This window comes from Lepidochelys kempii, chromosome 1, assembly GCF_965140265.1.
Source record: "Lepidochelys kempii isolate rLepKem1 chromosome 1, rLepKem1.hap2, whole genome shotgun sequence".
Classification (NCBI taxonomy): domain Eukaryota; kingdom Metazoa; phylum Chordata; order Testudines; family Cheloniidae; genus Lepidochelys; species Lepidochelys kempii.
Window position 1 is genome coordinate 43,453,053 of NC_133256.1, and position 16,567 is coordinate 43,469,619.

The 16,567-nt window shown below is 43.0% G+C and overlaps 1 protein-coding gene across 4 annotated transcripts in view; it reads left to right on the top strand.

The window, feature by feature from the left end:
• The first annotated feature begins 282 nt into the window (after positions 1 to 282).
• Positions 283 to 16,567, top strand: part of WASF3 (WASP family member 3) — a 142,467-nt gene continuing 126,182 nt past the window's right edge. For 2 of the 4 annotated variants that reach the window (XM_073340447.1, XM_073340475.1), the window contains exon 1: positions 283 to 362. The gene's annotated coding sequence lies outside the window, so the exon portion shown is untranslated. The remainder of the gene's footprint in view (positions 363 to 16,567) is intronic. The other 2 variants (XM_073340456.1, XM_073340466.1) reach the window with 1 other exon arrangement.

Below are 16,567 nucleotides of genomic sequence, written 5' to 3' on the forward strand. Positions count from 1 at the left end.
GATCCCGCAGGGGGGCGCCCGCTTCTGTGCACCAGGAGTCCTCCTCGCCGTTCCCGCAGGGTCCACTCCCTGGGCAGGTCACTCAGGGCTCCCCGCTGGGGCCATTTGAGTGACAGGCAGCCTCTCTATCCCCCCAACCGCAGTCTCCGGCTTCCCCATTGGTCACGGCGCACGCCAATCATTTTGTGTACGTGCGAATCCTGAGTCCCATTGGTGGACCTTGCCCCGCCCCCTCGGCTTGGGGGTGAGTGGGCGTGTCTTGGGGCGGGGCGCCAGTGGTGGGGGTCTCGGACACGGGGCAAGACAAGAGAAGTCCTTCGCACGGCGGTTGCCTACAGAGGCGGGTGGGGGCCCGGCGCGAGGTGAGTGCGGGTGGCGCGCGCCGCGGCCGGGGGTACGGCGACCCAGAACGCGCATCCTTCGCGGCGGGTACTGGGGGTTTGTCCGGAGCGGCCCCCCCTCCCTTCCCCTCCCCAGTGAGCGACCAGCTGCCGCCGAGGGAGACTCCGCCAGGGGTGGTGGGTTCGCTCCGGCCCGCCCCGCCAGCCCGGGGAGATAATCCCCCTCATCCCCCTGCCGGCTCCCGGCCTCCTGCCGGACCCGCGCCCCTCCCTCCCGGAGCGGGTGGGGCTGTGAGGGGCGCTCTCCCCCCCTTCTCCCCCTCCCCCGCTGCTGCTGGTGCCCGGCCCGCGGAGGGGCGAGGGCTGTGGGGGGAGCGGAGCTGGATCCCAGGCCCCGGCTGAGGGAAAGGAGGACCCCGGCCCCACGCTTCGCCTTCGCCCGGGAGACCCGAGCCGGCGCCCCCCCCGCAAGGACGGGAGGGGGTGTGTGTGTGTGTGTGTGGTGCGGGTGGAGAATAGTGTCAACCCCGATCCCGGCCACTCTCTCGCGCCCTGAACGCCTCCCCAGCCGCTAGCCGCTGCCGTGCCGGGTGCCCCTCACTGCGGCCGGGGCTCGTGAATCTGCGCCCCCGGAGGTGCTGCCCGTTGCCCGCTGGCTCCCTTCACGCTCGTTATTTGTGAGTTTTAAAAACAGGTTTTATTTCCTAAAATGCGCATTTGAGATGTCCGCAAACTGCCCCTCCGGATTTCTCAAAAGCGACCTGTGGGTTTATCGGAGCAGCTGGTTGTTAGAAATCTGTTTGTTTCTTTTTTGTGTGGGAGGAAGTGTGGTTTAGTGGTGAGAGTACAAAAGGCTCGTTTGGCTTCTGATTTCGCTCTCTGCCACCAGCTTATTATATGTCTTTGGCTTATTTACTTAGGTCCCTTTGAAGTTAGTGGTAATACTTAACAGGAATCTAATTGGTCTCTTAAAGACACACTGATGTCTTGAATTCTAGGCAGTTTAAAACCAGTTTGAATATTCCTTCTGTCAGCTTTTGTGGTTTTGCAGTTGCATTTCCCTTTTGAAAAATACTTTTCTCTTCGTGCCTTGCTGTGTGAAAGATCTATTCAAAAATTTGGGAGACAAATTGACCATGCAGGAGAGCTGTGAGCTCAATATACCCAGCGTATCAAATGCACAAAATAAACTGAAAAAATAGAGGAATACTTTTTCCTCTCATTTTTCACATACAGTAGTGGTAGTAGGTGTTACTTGTAACAAAAGTAGTTTAAAAACTTTCACAGAAGTTGTGTTTTTTTTTTAAAAAAGTTGAATATTAATTTCTAAAAATAGCAGTGTGGATGTGGGGCTGGTTCCAACTGAGACTTGTGGCTGGTCTATTCTGCAGTGTAAGTCAATGTAATTTACGTCACTCACTTTACGTCATTTACGTCCTGCCCCCCAAGTGATGCAAGTTACATCGACTGAAGCGCTGTCCACACCATCGCTATGTAGGTGGGAGATGCTCTCCCGCCGACATAGCTTCTGCCTCTGCGGAGATGGAGTAATTATGCTGACGGGAGAGCGCTGTCTTGTTGGTATAGCTAGTCTTCACCAGATGTGCTGCAGCTAAGCAGTTGCATCCGTGCAGCTGGGTCAGTGTAGTGCTGTAGTGTAGACTTGCCCTTAGATTAGATACCTGAGTATCCAGACTCCTGGAGTCAGGTGGGCTTGAGAGCCCAAGCTACCACTGGAGCGGGAACATCCACGCTGCTATTTTTAGCATGGTATCTCAAGCCCCATTAGTGCCAGTTTGTCTACTGCTCTGAGCAGCTTGATCCCACTGTAGTATAGACATACTCTCCGTGCATCACTTTCTCCATCTGTGAAATGGGGCTAATGCTTAACTACAACAATGTTGGACATAGCATAAGATTCCTGGGTAGAAGTGCTGTGTAAGTATTTCAGTTCTGCACTGACAAATTATTAGTTGATTTAATAATATTGCCTTTTGATTACATTTTTCTTGTTCATGTATGTTGCATAAGGTTAGCTTCCAAATATTATTGCATTGTGATTCCTCTGATTTTTTTTTTTAAACAATTTTGTGATCCTGCAAGCTGTGAAGCACATGCATAAGATACTATGGATAACAACTGCTGTCAACAGCCCTGCTTCTCCGGCACAATAGGATTGTCTACCTCAAGTTAAGACTTTTCTGTGCAGGACATGTGGCTTTCCTCGAGGGTGGTTCCAGAACTGTAGAATGAAATCATTCAGCATCTGAGACCAACCGCAAACTTCACCACCTTCTGCTCCAAGTGCAAAGCACTCTTGCTCAACCTTGCCTTTATTAATATAAACACATGATACATGTAAGCATAGTGTTTAATATATTAAATAATACATAATCCTCACACAATTTTCCATTGCGGGGAGAAAGAAGGAAGAACTACATGCGACAGGTGCTAGTCATGTTGCTTAATACACTTCTGGATGACACTCATGCTGTGTTTAGGAGGGCAGTATAAGTACCTCAGTAGAATAGACTCTTCTGAGGAGACTTTAAAAGGAACTAATAGTAGTTAGGCACCTAATTCCCATTGACAGTCAGTGAGAGTTGGTACCTAACTGTTGCCTGTGTCTTTGAAAATCTTCCCTTTTAAGTTTAGGGCTTCTGCTCTGAGAGCCTGATCTTGCTCTAATTTAAGTTAATGGGTGTAGGATAGTGAGTGCCCTGATTCCCTGAGCTTATTGGTAGGGATTTAAAAAAAAGTTGTGTAGTGCATACAGTCAGATCTCTGTGTTGGTTCTGAATCCTCCTACAGTATGCTTTCCCAAATCTCCCTCTCCTGCTTGTGGGAAGGGGTGGGCAAGAAATGTTTTTGTAGTTCTGGCTAGTATTCTGCTCTTGCAGTAGTGTCTCTGTGTGGTGTCTACGTACTACCATGCTGTATGCTAAAACAGATTGCCTAGTACTTCATTTTTGTTTGTTTTTTTTAACAGGCTACATTAATCCGTATTTCACAATATAGTGCCTTCAAGTTTTTGAAAATGGTAGCACCACTGGTATGGACAGAGTGAACATAGTTCACTATCTTGTGCAGCCAATTCACAGCTATTGTCAGTGGTGAGTTACACCACTTATGCTAGTAATATATTATATTTTGTGTGTTCAGCATGCTTTGCTACAATGACGTTGAGCTCTGTTGATCTTCTCAATGCCAGCAGGACATCCTTCACGAGAAGTAGGAAATCTGGGGCTCATTGTTTTAATTGATATATCTGACATCTAGTGGTAGTCTTAAGTTTAGGGATCTGGATACATTCTCTCTGTTTAGAGAGATCAGTATATGAATGTGCGTTTTCCAGACAATTGCTTTTGTTTATCTTTATATGTATTGTGGTGGTGGTTGGAGGGCCCCATTGTGTGAGGAACTGGACAAGCACAGAGCAAGAGGCAGTCCCTTCCCCCAAAGAATTTACCATCTAAATTGGTTAGGGGAACAAAAAGTGGTAGAAGTGGAATATTGTTACCCCCATTTTACAGACAGGGAACTGAGGCATAGAGAGTGCACCCATAATCACACAGGAAGCCTGTGTCAGTGCTAGGAATTGAACCCAGATATAGTATCAAAGAAGATTAGGGTTGGAAGAGAGGTCATCTAGTCCAACATCCTGCTCAAAGCAGGACCGTGAGTCTTAGGGCTTATCTACATAGAGTGGCAATGGAAGTGCATTTGAGAAATCACACCATGTTGCATATTAACTGGTCTAGTAGACCCTGCTCACGTACACTAAAAGTTCCCCACTTTCTTTTAACATAGTATGTCAAAGCATGCTGGGAAACATTTAGGGTACATCAGCAGGGTCTTGGATCAGTTAATGTACAACATGTTAGTGGGCTTTAGAAATCACACTCTGTCTACACAGTGGGGTAATACACACTACAAAACAGTTCAGTGTCGTAGCCATTCTTTCACTTCTTATCCCTAGAAAACTGAGTTGATGCTTGGGAGCAGTAATGAAAATATTGTCTGAAACTGCATCACATCCACTTGCTTATCTGTTTTTTAATTTGTGCACAGATTTTTTTTTTCACATCTTCATTAGAAACTGCCAAATTTATAATTTGGAAACTAACCCATAGTGTGATTAGTGACACTGGTAGCACAGTAGTCTATTTTTAACAGAAAAATGGATTTGATTTCTCAGAGCACAAGAAACTGTTTTTTGTTGTTGCTAGTGTCAACTGTCTCCTTCATTCTCCCCAAACAAACCAACCCACAAAACAAAAACAAACAAAAAGACCCAGAAAACATCAGTGAAAGAGACTAAAGATGAGAAATTTCAGCCAAAGGCAGTAAGTTAAGGATCAAAATGGAAGTCTGGAATGGTTCTTTTAATTTATTTGCTGTTATAACAGCTGTGATATGTGACATTCTTGCAGAGGAAACGGAATAATTTTGCAAATTTGATTTCTTCAAACTATTGATTAAAGTTATATTAAAGTACTAACTATTTTTAAATAGATGAATGTTAACTGAATGTGTTCTCCTTTGAAATGCTACCAAACAATAAATCCCAGTGCTTGTCAGTAAACCCTTAAACTGACACCATATTTAATTTTACCCATTTCACAAATCAGACTGGCTTTAACCTAAACTTAATGTTACTTAAATTTAGGTATAACTAAATACAAAATACTGGTAAGGGTCTAGATTCATCTTTTTCAAAAATCTTTAATTTCCACTTCGTGGAAGTGTTTAGCTTTCTCAATACTATGGGGACTCTCCTCTGCTTATATATATATATCAGCTCCCACTCGTAAAAGATGTGTGTAGTATCAGAATAAGGGTCTTGGAATAATTTGAATGTTAATATGAGATTAAGAATAGCTGTGTTAATTCCAGCAACACTTATAGGCCACACATATTGAAAACACTTTTCTTTCTGCATATTTATGATCTTTATTGGACTTATATGACTAAGCATAACTTGGAAAAGTAATAATCTTTGATGTTTTAAATTATATATTTTAAGGTGGCAAGATATGAAGGATTGCTTACTAAGTAACTATTTTAGGTCAGATTCATTTAAGTTTTAGCACAATGACACATGTGAACTATTAAGCCTAAAATACAAGGTATGTAATTTACATATTGCCAAAGTAATTGTTTTAAAAATTTAGTGGCTTTTTTGTGAGTACTGATAGTCAGTCAGTCATATGTAGGAGAACAACTTTCTTTACAAACCTGTGGAGTTTTTTATGTTTGCTAGGATCTTAGTTGTATGTAGAACTACCTGAAAGAACTTAAACAGAGTGCTGATGCTTCAAAATGGGCTTTGTGTGAAATTGGCTAAGCATTAGCTTCACATTTTGTCTTGAAGTTGGGCAGCATACAAATAGTTTCTTTATAGTTTGTAGATTAATACTGATTCTGCAGATATTTGGAGGTTTTTTTTTAACTTTTAAGATTTTATTAAATATGATGTGAAGTCTGAAACAAATGCTGGTAATTGGGAGAGAGCGTATGTACAGATGCAGAAAGTATCATTGATATCTGTTCTGAGTTCATACTCTGCAGACATCATTGTTGATTTTTTAAAAAAAGTAATTTATGCTGTGCCAACTCTCATAACTTCTATTAATACATCATGAACAGAGTTTTAGAATGACTTATGTGCATTTCTCCACAGTGCAAGTATGCAACAAAATTCCTAAAGGTTACCCAAAGAATAACGTTTGCACTTAATATAGTTGTTTTCTCTATGTATCCATATAAAATGAACTTCCATCTAACTGGATAGTAGCTGAAAGTTTTCCTTCATGACATTACCTTCTGCAGATCCTCACTGTAGGAGTCTTGTGTCTAACGTGAACTGTAGAATCATTTAGAATGGAAAAACCGTTGGTGGACATTCATGCATAATATCCCTTAGGTTGAGTCTACATTGTGCTTTTTCATAACCTCCCACGATTGTAATAGGTCACTGTCATCTAGACCTGTTCATAACAGTAAAAATGCCAGTAACTGATCTTCAGTAGTTTTTCCACCATTGCTAACCCTGATGGAGCTATAGCAACAGTGGGAGACTAGGAAAAGAACTCAGGGTAGATAAGGTTTCTGATCCAGTGTTCTGGAATGGGGAGGGTATGAAAAACCCGACCTCTGACTGTCCCTCAGTTACTGTCTGTTTGCCAACTTTTGGAGGTTATGGTATACAGTTTTTTCCTACATTAACCTTAATAACTGTTAGTGTCCTTTTCCCCCTGTCAAGGTTCCTTCCCCACTTGAACTCTAGGGTACAGATGTGGGGACCTGCATGAAAGACCCCCTAAGCTTATTCTTACTAGCTTAGGTTAAAAACTCCCCCAAGGTACAAACTTTGCCTTGTCCTTGAACAGTATGCTGCCACCACCAAGCGTTATAAACAAAGAACAGGGAAAGAGACCACTTGCGACGTCTTCCCCCAAAATATCCCCCCCCCCCAAGCCCTACTCCCCTTTTCCTGGGGGAAGGCTTGATGATAATCCTCACCAATTGGTACAGGTGAATACCGACCCAAACCCTTGGATCTTAAGAACAAGGAAAAAGCAATCAGGTTCTTAAAAGAGAATTTTAATTAAGGAAAAAGTAAAAGAATCACCTTTGTAAAATCAGGATGGTAAATACCTTACAGGGTAATCAGATTCAAAACATCGAGAATCCCTCTAGGCAAAACCTTAAGTTACAAAAAGACACAAAAACAGGAATACACATTTCCTCCAGCACAGCTTATTTTACCAGCCATTAAACAAAAGAAAATCTAACGCATTTTCTAGCTAGATTACTTACTAAGTTTACAGGAGTTGTAAGGCTGCATTCCTGATCTGTTCCTGGCAAAAGCATCACACAGACAGACAACCCTTTGTTCCCCCCCTCCAGATTTGAAAGTCTCTTGTCCTCTCATTGGTTATTTTGGGTCAGGTGCCAGCGAGGTTACCTTAGCTTCTTAACCCTTTACAGGTGAAAGGGTTTTGCCTCTGGCCAGGAGGGATTTTATAGTTCTGTATACAGAAAGGTGGTTACCCTTTCCTTTATATTTATGACACCCCCCCCTATTGGTCTTGGCTATAACTTCTGTAATGGTGAGTTCTGAGAACAGAATTTGAGGTTCCTCCTTCTTTATATCTGGCCCCACTAAAGTGCCTATTGCCAAACAGGTGTTTTGCCCGTTGCAAAACATATCTTAAATTTCTGGCTGAAGGGGGTTCTTTAAAAGGGTGCATGCCTTTGTGGCATTTACACCAAAGTGTCAGTGAGAAATGAGCCACAGGCTAATGGTTTATTCATGAAGGAGGCCATGGCAGGGACTCGGAGACCAGATCAGAGTTCTCTTTTCAGGGTGTCCTCAATCTAGAGTGGTCATTCTTTAATCCTTTGGGAACAGAGACAAGATTTGACCTCTTTTGAGTAGAGCAGCAGAGTTTTCTGGAGGATCTGAATACTGCTTGGATCTACCCGGGGTGGTTGTGCCTAAGAAGAAATAGAAGAATGGGCATTTGGATGGACAGGACATTTTTCTTGGTTCTCCCTCCCCACCCCCCATCACTGCTGTCTCATCAGGATACAAGTCATTTTGCTAGTGCAGACTGGCTTTTATAGCTTGTCTACATCAGTCCAGGTTCCTTGCACACATTTCAAGAGACCTTCTCTCAGTTTTTTAGAACACACATTTTCTTAGATTATTGCTCCTGGGGGAATTCTGAGCCACTGTGTGTGTGCATAATTAATGAGCCCTGCATATTTTTAGTTTTTATGCAGAAAAAAGCTTCTGCCAAAATGTTGCTGCCGTTCTGCCTTTTGCCCACCAGAGGGCACTGTGGCAATTGAACAAAGCAGCAGCTCCCTCTCCCCCCCCAGCAAGGGAAGAGAAAGAGTCTGCCTTCTTCACAGCGAGCCAGGTCAGGAGATGGGCTATGGGGAGACCAATAGCTTAGGGTGCTGGGTGGTCAGACAGGCTCATAAGAGCTAGTGGAGGGGGACAGGGTGGGGCAGGGGCTGAATGAGAGTGGAGGCACAGGGCCACGGGGGGAGGGAGTGCAAGGCCACATGGTGATGGGGGAGGGGATGCAGAGCTGCATAGGGATGGGGTGGCTGGGTGGGGGCATAGAGACACATGGGCACAGGGGCAGGGGGTACAGGGACCGGGGAGTGGCTGGGTGGGGTCAAAGAGCCACATCGGGATGGGGGAGGGGGTACACAGGCACATGGGGATGGAGGAGGGGGTGCAGGGCCATATGAGGTGGGGGGAGTGGAGGGACACGCGGACAGGGGGGTGCAAGGACACATGAGGGTGAAGGAACACATAGGGGCGGGCAGATGTGCCTGACTAAATGGGAGAGGGTAGGGGTCAGCCAGGGTCTGCATGGGAGGAACTCCCTAACAATCGCTTCTCTTCCCCCCCCGCCCCAAAACCAAAAAACAAAACCAGCAACCCAACCTGTTCCTTACTTTTCCCACCCATACCCAACAACCTTCCAAGTTCACACCCAGGCTCCTTCCCAGCAATTTACTTCCCTCTCCCTCAGCTCGTCTGTTACCCCTGACTTCCCGAAGCCTTTTTACTGCTTCTGAGGGGCGTGGGAAATATGGTTCTGTGTTATAGTTTAAATGAATTATTACTCAGAGTTCTGTATTATGCCTAGTAAGGAATCTATTTGTCAAAAAACATTTTCCTGAATCTCTTTTTGTTTTCTGTATTGTTACAGACATACTTGCTGACAGGTATTTTGAAATAAATGACCAACAGTAATTGAAACTCATGTTGTTTTGACAAATAAATTTTTTTTGCAGAATTTTAAGTGTGCAGAATTTTTAATTTTTTGTTTCAGAATTTTAAATTTTTTGGCACTGAATTCCCCCAGGAGTAGATTATGCAAATGAGTGGTGGCTATCTTTTTGTGACTTGGTGATATTTTCTAGTTGGCGTGGATGCATTAACTAGCAGGCAAAAACTGAAAAACAGTCTGGGTTATACTACTACAGTAACAACATTAGTAATGAAAAAGCAACCAGTGTAGTAAGGCCAGCTTTTTGTAATCTGTGTTACAGATCAAGTTGTGTATCTGATTTGAGGGCTGCTTCTTTTTTGTTTTGTTTTTTGTTCCACCTTACTGGTTACTTTTTATAATGTTGCGAAACTTATTTTTCCTTTAGGTATTATAAGTTCCTGTTCTTTCCTGGAATGCATAAATGACACACAACCCCATGTATCAAATCTGGATTTGTCAAAGTAAAGTAATTTTTCCTCTCTGTCCACATCCAGATAGACACTTTGACACCACAGTATTTGGCAGTGACTGAAATATATAGAGCAAGTACATACAACACGTGCCTTATGTTTTGCTTATTTTTTGTATAAAGAATGAGTGTAAATATTTCAAAAATGTTTACTTTCAGTTTATCAACTGAAAATGTAATTAATATTACGGAGGCGTGCTCTCAGCTCTGTAGTAAAGGTTCCGTTGAATTTTGCACTCAAAGTAGGGGTTCAGTCACTTTATGTGAAAAATAGTTTGCTCCCCAAAATTGCAGCAACCTACTCTTTGAATATAGAATGAGTTTTCTCAGAATGTAGAAGTAAACCTGTGTAAGTTGCAGTTACTTTTTAAAAAATGGATCCTTTAAGAAATATAGCACCCTGAATCAGACTTTTTTTGGTTGCTTTCCCCCAGTGATCCCAGCTCAGGTGGTGTTTACACAAAAATTGGCAGAACTAAATCTGCAATTGTGATTTATGTATATCAATTTCGTGGTCTCAAACTGATTTTTAAAGATTGCAGATTAGATTGCTGCATATTTCCCCTCCTTCATGGTATCATTATAGGGCAGAGTTGTGAATAGTTAGGGCAACCAAACAATCATTTGTAATATGTTTTGTCTGTGGATGTATGCTTTTTTTAAAAAAAGTAGAAACAATGTTTTCAGCTGAGTCTTCTATCAGTTGCATTTTCTTGTTTTTTAAAATGTTTTCTCTCCTCTGCTTGCCTATTGAAAGGACCCACATAAATGGGGAACTCCTTGAGAGTGTGCATGGAAAACAGTGGAAGTAATATTAAATGCACAACGTAAAGAAACTGAAAAATAGTTTTTTCTCTAATCTTATCTAGTATTTTTCTGTTGTGGCTTCAGTGGGTAAAATATTTCAGACAGTTATAACTTATAATTTAAGGGACTGCTAAACTTAAAGTTGTGTAAAGTAAAATTTTTCTATATTCTTTACGGTATTTAATTTTTTACTTTTCTACCTTGCAACTGTCGTCTTCGACCTGCTCTTCCTCGTATCTAGAAGTTACGAGTCATTCTTTGACAACATTGTCATGTATCTCTTGCCTGGCTCAGCTGTGAGCACATACAATACTCAAATAGCTCTTGGGCCATATACATTTCAAAATCATTTCATGTGATTGTGCCACATTTTCATTTTCAGCTATTTAAAAAGCTGCCTCACCCCTAATGATTTCTGTTGACAAAGAAAGCAAGAACAGGAGACTGGATGGATTGGATTTTTATTAATGGGATATAGGGATTGACTTCATTGCATTGTTAGCTTGAGTTTGTATACTCGACTAGCTTGAGTGGAGTACCTCTAGTTTGAGTAAGCGCAGCCACATTGCAAAGGGTAACTCAAGCCATCTTGGAGTTACTGAATGCACACTGTCCCAGTACTGACTTGAGTGGAGATGCTTGCCTCCTGGGACCATATCCCTTGGATTTGAAACATTGCACTGTTCCAGGCTGCTCCTTCCAGACTTCTGTGTTGTATTTAGGGGGAACTTTTTTGTTCATTCTGGGCACATGGGTGGACACGGTATTTGCCTGGCAATTTATTAGAGTTGCTTGTGGTCTGCATTCTGGTTGGAAGCCATGGATACCATTCTAAATAATGATGTTTATGAAATGCTGACATTAATACCGCTGACATTTTGGACTGGGAAACTGAGTAAAGGTTATGAGATATGGTAGAGGGCCACTAAGAAGCAGCTTGTCATGCTGAGAAGGTGGCAACATAATTTCCTCAGGAGATCATGCAAGTGGCTTGCAGACACAATGGAGCAAGTATTGCAGGCTTTTAGAGCTGTGCCATGTCCTTCTTCCAGTGGTTCCCAAACTTTTTAGGGTCACGCCCCTCCCCCTGGAGCTGGGCGTAGGACTGTGGCTCCGGGTGGGGTTGGGGGGACATGGACAGGGGCAAGGGGGCTGAGGCTGGGGCTGCAGCCCCCTGGAGGTGGGGCCCATGGCAGGGCCCTAGGTGGGAACAGGGCCAGGAGTGGGGTCCCAGCTGGGGGTGGAGTGGCACTCTCCGCCCCTTGTGGGGGCTGGCCCAGACCCCGCTGCCCCCTCTGAACGTTCCTCCATGCTCCACATTTTGTGGATCTCTGCCCTATTCAGACTGGTAGTTTTGGACTAAGAACAGGAGTGGTCCCAGAATTTCCACATGAGGAAAGGTACCTTCTTGGAACTGCAATGAGCTTTTCCCAGCCATTTGGTGCTAGGACATACAGTTCAGTTCAGAAGCTTTTGCCATCTGGAAGTTGTCTACCTCAGACAGTTACAGGTCAATGACTAATAACTTTGGTATTGGCAAGGAAACAGTCGGTGTTGTGGTGATCGAAATAACTATGGTTCACCGATGGGTAGATAAGATTACTAATATCCTTGACATACAGTAGCAGGCTTTGAATGCATGGGCTTTCTGACTTGTGCTGGAGCCATTGATGGCACACATGCCCATTATTTGCCCTCCCTCCCCCCACTCTCCTCTCCTTCCCCTGCCCACAAGGGTGCCTATGATTGTCAACTGCAAAGGGTACTACTCCATTGTTTTGCAGGCCTTGGTGGAGGGATATTCAGTATAATTTTGTGGGATTCATGGCAAAGTGTCATGGTATTTTGGGTATACCAGGGTATTCTGAAGATCAGACCTTTTTGAATTGGGACAAACTGGAATTTACGATTAAAATGGATGCCAGTGGGGTGTCCGTGCCTGCTGTTTTTTGAGACCCAGCCTACTCTCTACTGCCTTGGCTCATTAAACTGTACCTTGACATGAGAGCGCCTGGCAGAAGAAGGTTCAGTCACACCCTGTGCAGGATGATTGTGGCTGACTGAATGCCAGATGGTGTTGCCTACAGAACTGATTGGACTTCAGTGGCATCTATAATGCCATTCATGTCAATAGGGCATGTTGTGCTTTGGGGGGGGATACTTTGGCCCAGTCTGAGGAGATGATTGTGCTTCTTTACAGACTTCTTGCAAGTGGCCAGAGTGTGATCTAACTGATGTTAGATGTAGGCTTGGAGGGAGAAATGGAGGAATGGGAAAATGAGATAGATATTGAGCTGTAATCTGCTCGGTGTACCTCTATAGGAAAACAACCTGTGCATGTATTGTGAAGATGATTGTGCAATAAAGTATTTGTTGTGAAGTTCCTCTCCCTCTCTGTTGCTGTCCAAGTACTCTTTCAAAGGGATTGAATAAAGGGAATGTGATCAAAGTGAATAATATTAGCAGTCCAGCTGTCTTAACAAGGTGCTCTGCACATAAATGTGGTAGATGCACAAGGTGTACAGCACAGTATCACATGTATGGGAAGTGTATATGGTTAGGGTACCTATCATCACTCCATTGTGCCTGCAAGAGGTGGAGTGTATTGGGTAAAGCTGTTGATGGTCATTTCCATCTAGGGACTGGTTAACTGCCTCACCCAGAGGTAACCGGCTGCAGGCCAGTGAAGGGGAGTTCATAACAGCAGGTTATGCAGATGGCATGTTGTTCTCGTACTTGCTGACCATGATGCCCAGCATGCACACAAGCTGCTGGCGCACCTCATGCTGCTGCTGACAGTTCTGCTGACTCATGGCACAGTCATGGGCAATATACTTGGCCACCCTCTGCAGCATTCTCTCAGCTTCAGCCTGGGATTGCCATTCCTGCTCCAGCATGTCTTTCAGAAGCTTGAACCTTCTGCCAAAGTGCCTGCAGATTTCCACATGTCCTCTTCCTTCCTTCTGCTTCTGAGGTTCTGGACTGAAATTCTTCACTTTGTAGTTGCTCTATTCCAAGGTTCCTGTCCATCCTAACAAAGACAAGTGTTTTAAATTTATTAACCCACCCTATCCCCTCCCAAAAAATGCTTTAAAGAGCGTGCATGAGTAGTGCGGGAGGCCTGGGACACCAGAACAATAGTAGTGATGCTCCTAGCATTATTTCATGCTGTGGTGGCATTGGAAGATGTTATTTGCTTGAGTTTCTTCAATAGAAATAAGGGGAGGAGAGAAGTTTCCCTCCTGAGGCTTGGAATAACCATCCATTTGTGTCCTGGATCTGCTCTGTCATCTCTTGACTGAGGAGCGAATTAATGACTGGCAGGGAATGGTGAGCTCCAAGGGAGGATGTGGAAAGTTTACTGTGCCTAGAAACTTCAAAGACAATTTGGAAACCCTCTTCATAGATTGATAGATTCTAAGCCCAGAAGTGACCGCTGTTGTTAGCCAGTCTGACCTGTATAGCACAGGGCATAGAACTTCCCCCAAATAATTCCTAGAGTACATTTTTTAGAAAAAATATGGCATCTTGATTTAAAATTGTTAATGACGGAGAATCTGCCACAGTAAATTATTCCGATGGCTAATTATTCATTGTTAAATTCAGTCTGGAAATAAGGTGTAAATGTATTTAGCTTCAACGGTCAGCCTTTGGTTCATGTTATACCTTTTCTCTGTTAGATTGAAGAGCCATTATCAAATATTTATTCCCCATGTAGGTAATTATAGACTGTAATCAAGTCACCCCTTAAACTTCTCTTTGTTAAGATAAACAAATTGTGGTCCTTGAGTCTCATTATCATGTTTTCTGATCCTTTAATCGTTCTTGTGGCTCCTCTCTGAACCCTCTCCAACTTATCAACATCTGGCTTGAATTGTAGGCGCCAGAACTGGATGTGGTATTCCAGCACCAGTGCCAAATACAGAGGTAAAATAACCTCTCTGCTCCTACTTACGGTTCCCCTGTTTCTGAATCCAGGGATTGCAATAGCCCTTTTGGTCATAGTAGGAGCTCATGTTCAGCTGTTTATCCACCACAACCACCGAATCTTTTCCAGTGTCAGTGCTTGCCAGAATAGAGTCCCCCATCATGTATGTATGGCCTCATGTGGTGGGAAGAACGCCTCAACAGCCCAACACTGTGGCATTTAATTTCAGAAAGGGGAACTATGCAAAAATGAGGAGGTTAGTTAAACAGAAATTAAAAGGTACAGTGACTAGAGTGAAATCCCTGCAAGCTGCATGGACACTTTTCAAAGACACCATAATAGAGGCTCAACTTAAATGTATACCCCAAATTTAAAAAACCAGTAAAAGAACTAAAAAAGAGCCACTTGGCTTAATAACGATGTAAAGGAAGCAGTGAGAGATAAAAAGGCATCTTTTAAAAAGTGGAAGTCAAATCCTAGTGAAGTAAATAGAAAGGAGTATAAACACTGCCAAATTAAATGAAAAAATGTAATAAGAAAAGCCAAAAAGGAGTTTGAAGAACTGCTAGCTAAAACCTCAAAAGGTAATAACAAAATGTTTTTTAAGTATATCAGAAGCAGGAAGCCTGCTAAACAACCAGTGGGGCGCCTGGACGATCGAGATATGAAAGGAGCACTTCAAGATGATAAAGTCATCACAGAGAAACTAAATGAATTCTTTGCTTTAGTCTTCACATGAGGATGTTAGGGAGATTCCCAAACCTGAGCCGTCTTTTGTAGGTAACAAATCTGAGGAATTGTCACAGATTGAAGTGTCACTAGAGGAGGTTTTGGAATTAATTGAGAAACTTAATAGTAACAAGTCACCGGGACCAGATAGCATTCACCCAAGAGTTCTGAAAGAACTCAAATGTGAAATAGCGGAACTATTAACTATGGTTTGTAACCTGTCCTTTAAATCAGCTACTGTACCCAAAGTCTGGAAGATAGCTAATGTAACGCCAATATTTAAGAAGGGCTCTAGAGGTGATCCTGGCAATTAGACTAGTAAGGCTAATGTCAATACCAGGCGAATTAGTTGAAACAATAGTAAAGAATAAAATTGTCAGACATGTAGAAGAACATACATTGTTGTGCAAAAGTCAACATGGTTTCTGTAAAGGGAGATCATGTCTTAACTAATCTATTAGAGTTCTTTGAGGGGGTCAACAAACATGTGGACAAGGAGGATCCGGTGGACATAGTGTACTTAGATTTCCAGAAAGCCTTTGCAAGGTCCCTCACCAAAGGCTCTTAGCTAAATTAAGTTGTCATGGGATAAGAGGGAAGATCCTTTCATGGACTGAGAACTGGTTAAAAGATAAGGAACAAAGGATAGGAATAAAAGGTAAATTTTCAGAATGGAGAGGGGTAATTAGTGGTGTTCCCCAAGGGTCGGTCCTAGGACCAATCCTATTCAACTTATTCATAAATGATCTGGAGAAAGGGGTAAATGGTGAGGTGGCAAAGTTTGCAGATGATACTAAACTGCTCAAGATAGTTAAGAGCAAAGCAGACAGTGAAGAACTTCAAAAGATCTCACAAAACTAAGAGATTGGGCAACAAAATGGCAAATGAAACATTAATGTGAATAAATGTAAAGTAATGCACATTGGGGAAAAAATAACCCCAACTATACATACAACATGTTGGGGGGCTAATTTAGCTACAACTAATCAGGAGAAAGATCTTGAAGTCGTCGTGGATAGTTCTCTGAAGACGTCCACGCAGTGTGCAGCGGCAGTCAAAAAAGGCAAACAGGATGTTAGGAATCATTAAAAAAGGGATAGAGAATAAGATGGAGAATATCTTATTGCCCTTATATCAATCCATGCTACGCCCACATCTTGAATACTGTATACAGATGTGGTCCCGTCAACTCAAAACAGATATACTGGCATTAGAAAATGTTCAGAAAAGGGCAACTACAATGATTAGGGGTTTGGAACGGGTCCCATTTGAGGAGAGATTAGAGGCTAGGACTTTTCAGCTTGGAAAAGAGGAGACTATGGGGGGATATGATAGAGGTATACAAAATCATGAGTGGTGTGGAGAACATGAATAAGGAAACGTTATTTACTCGTTCCCATAATATAAGAACTAGGGGCCACCATATGAAATTAATGGGTAGCAGGTTTAAAACAAAAGGAAGTTCTTTTTCACTCAGTGCACAGTCAACCTG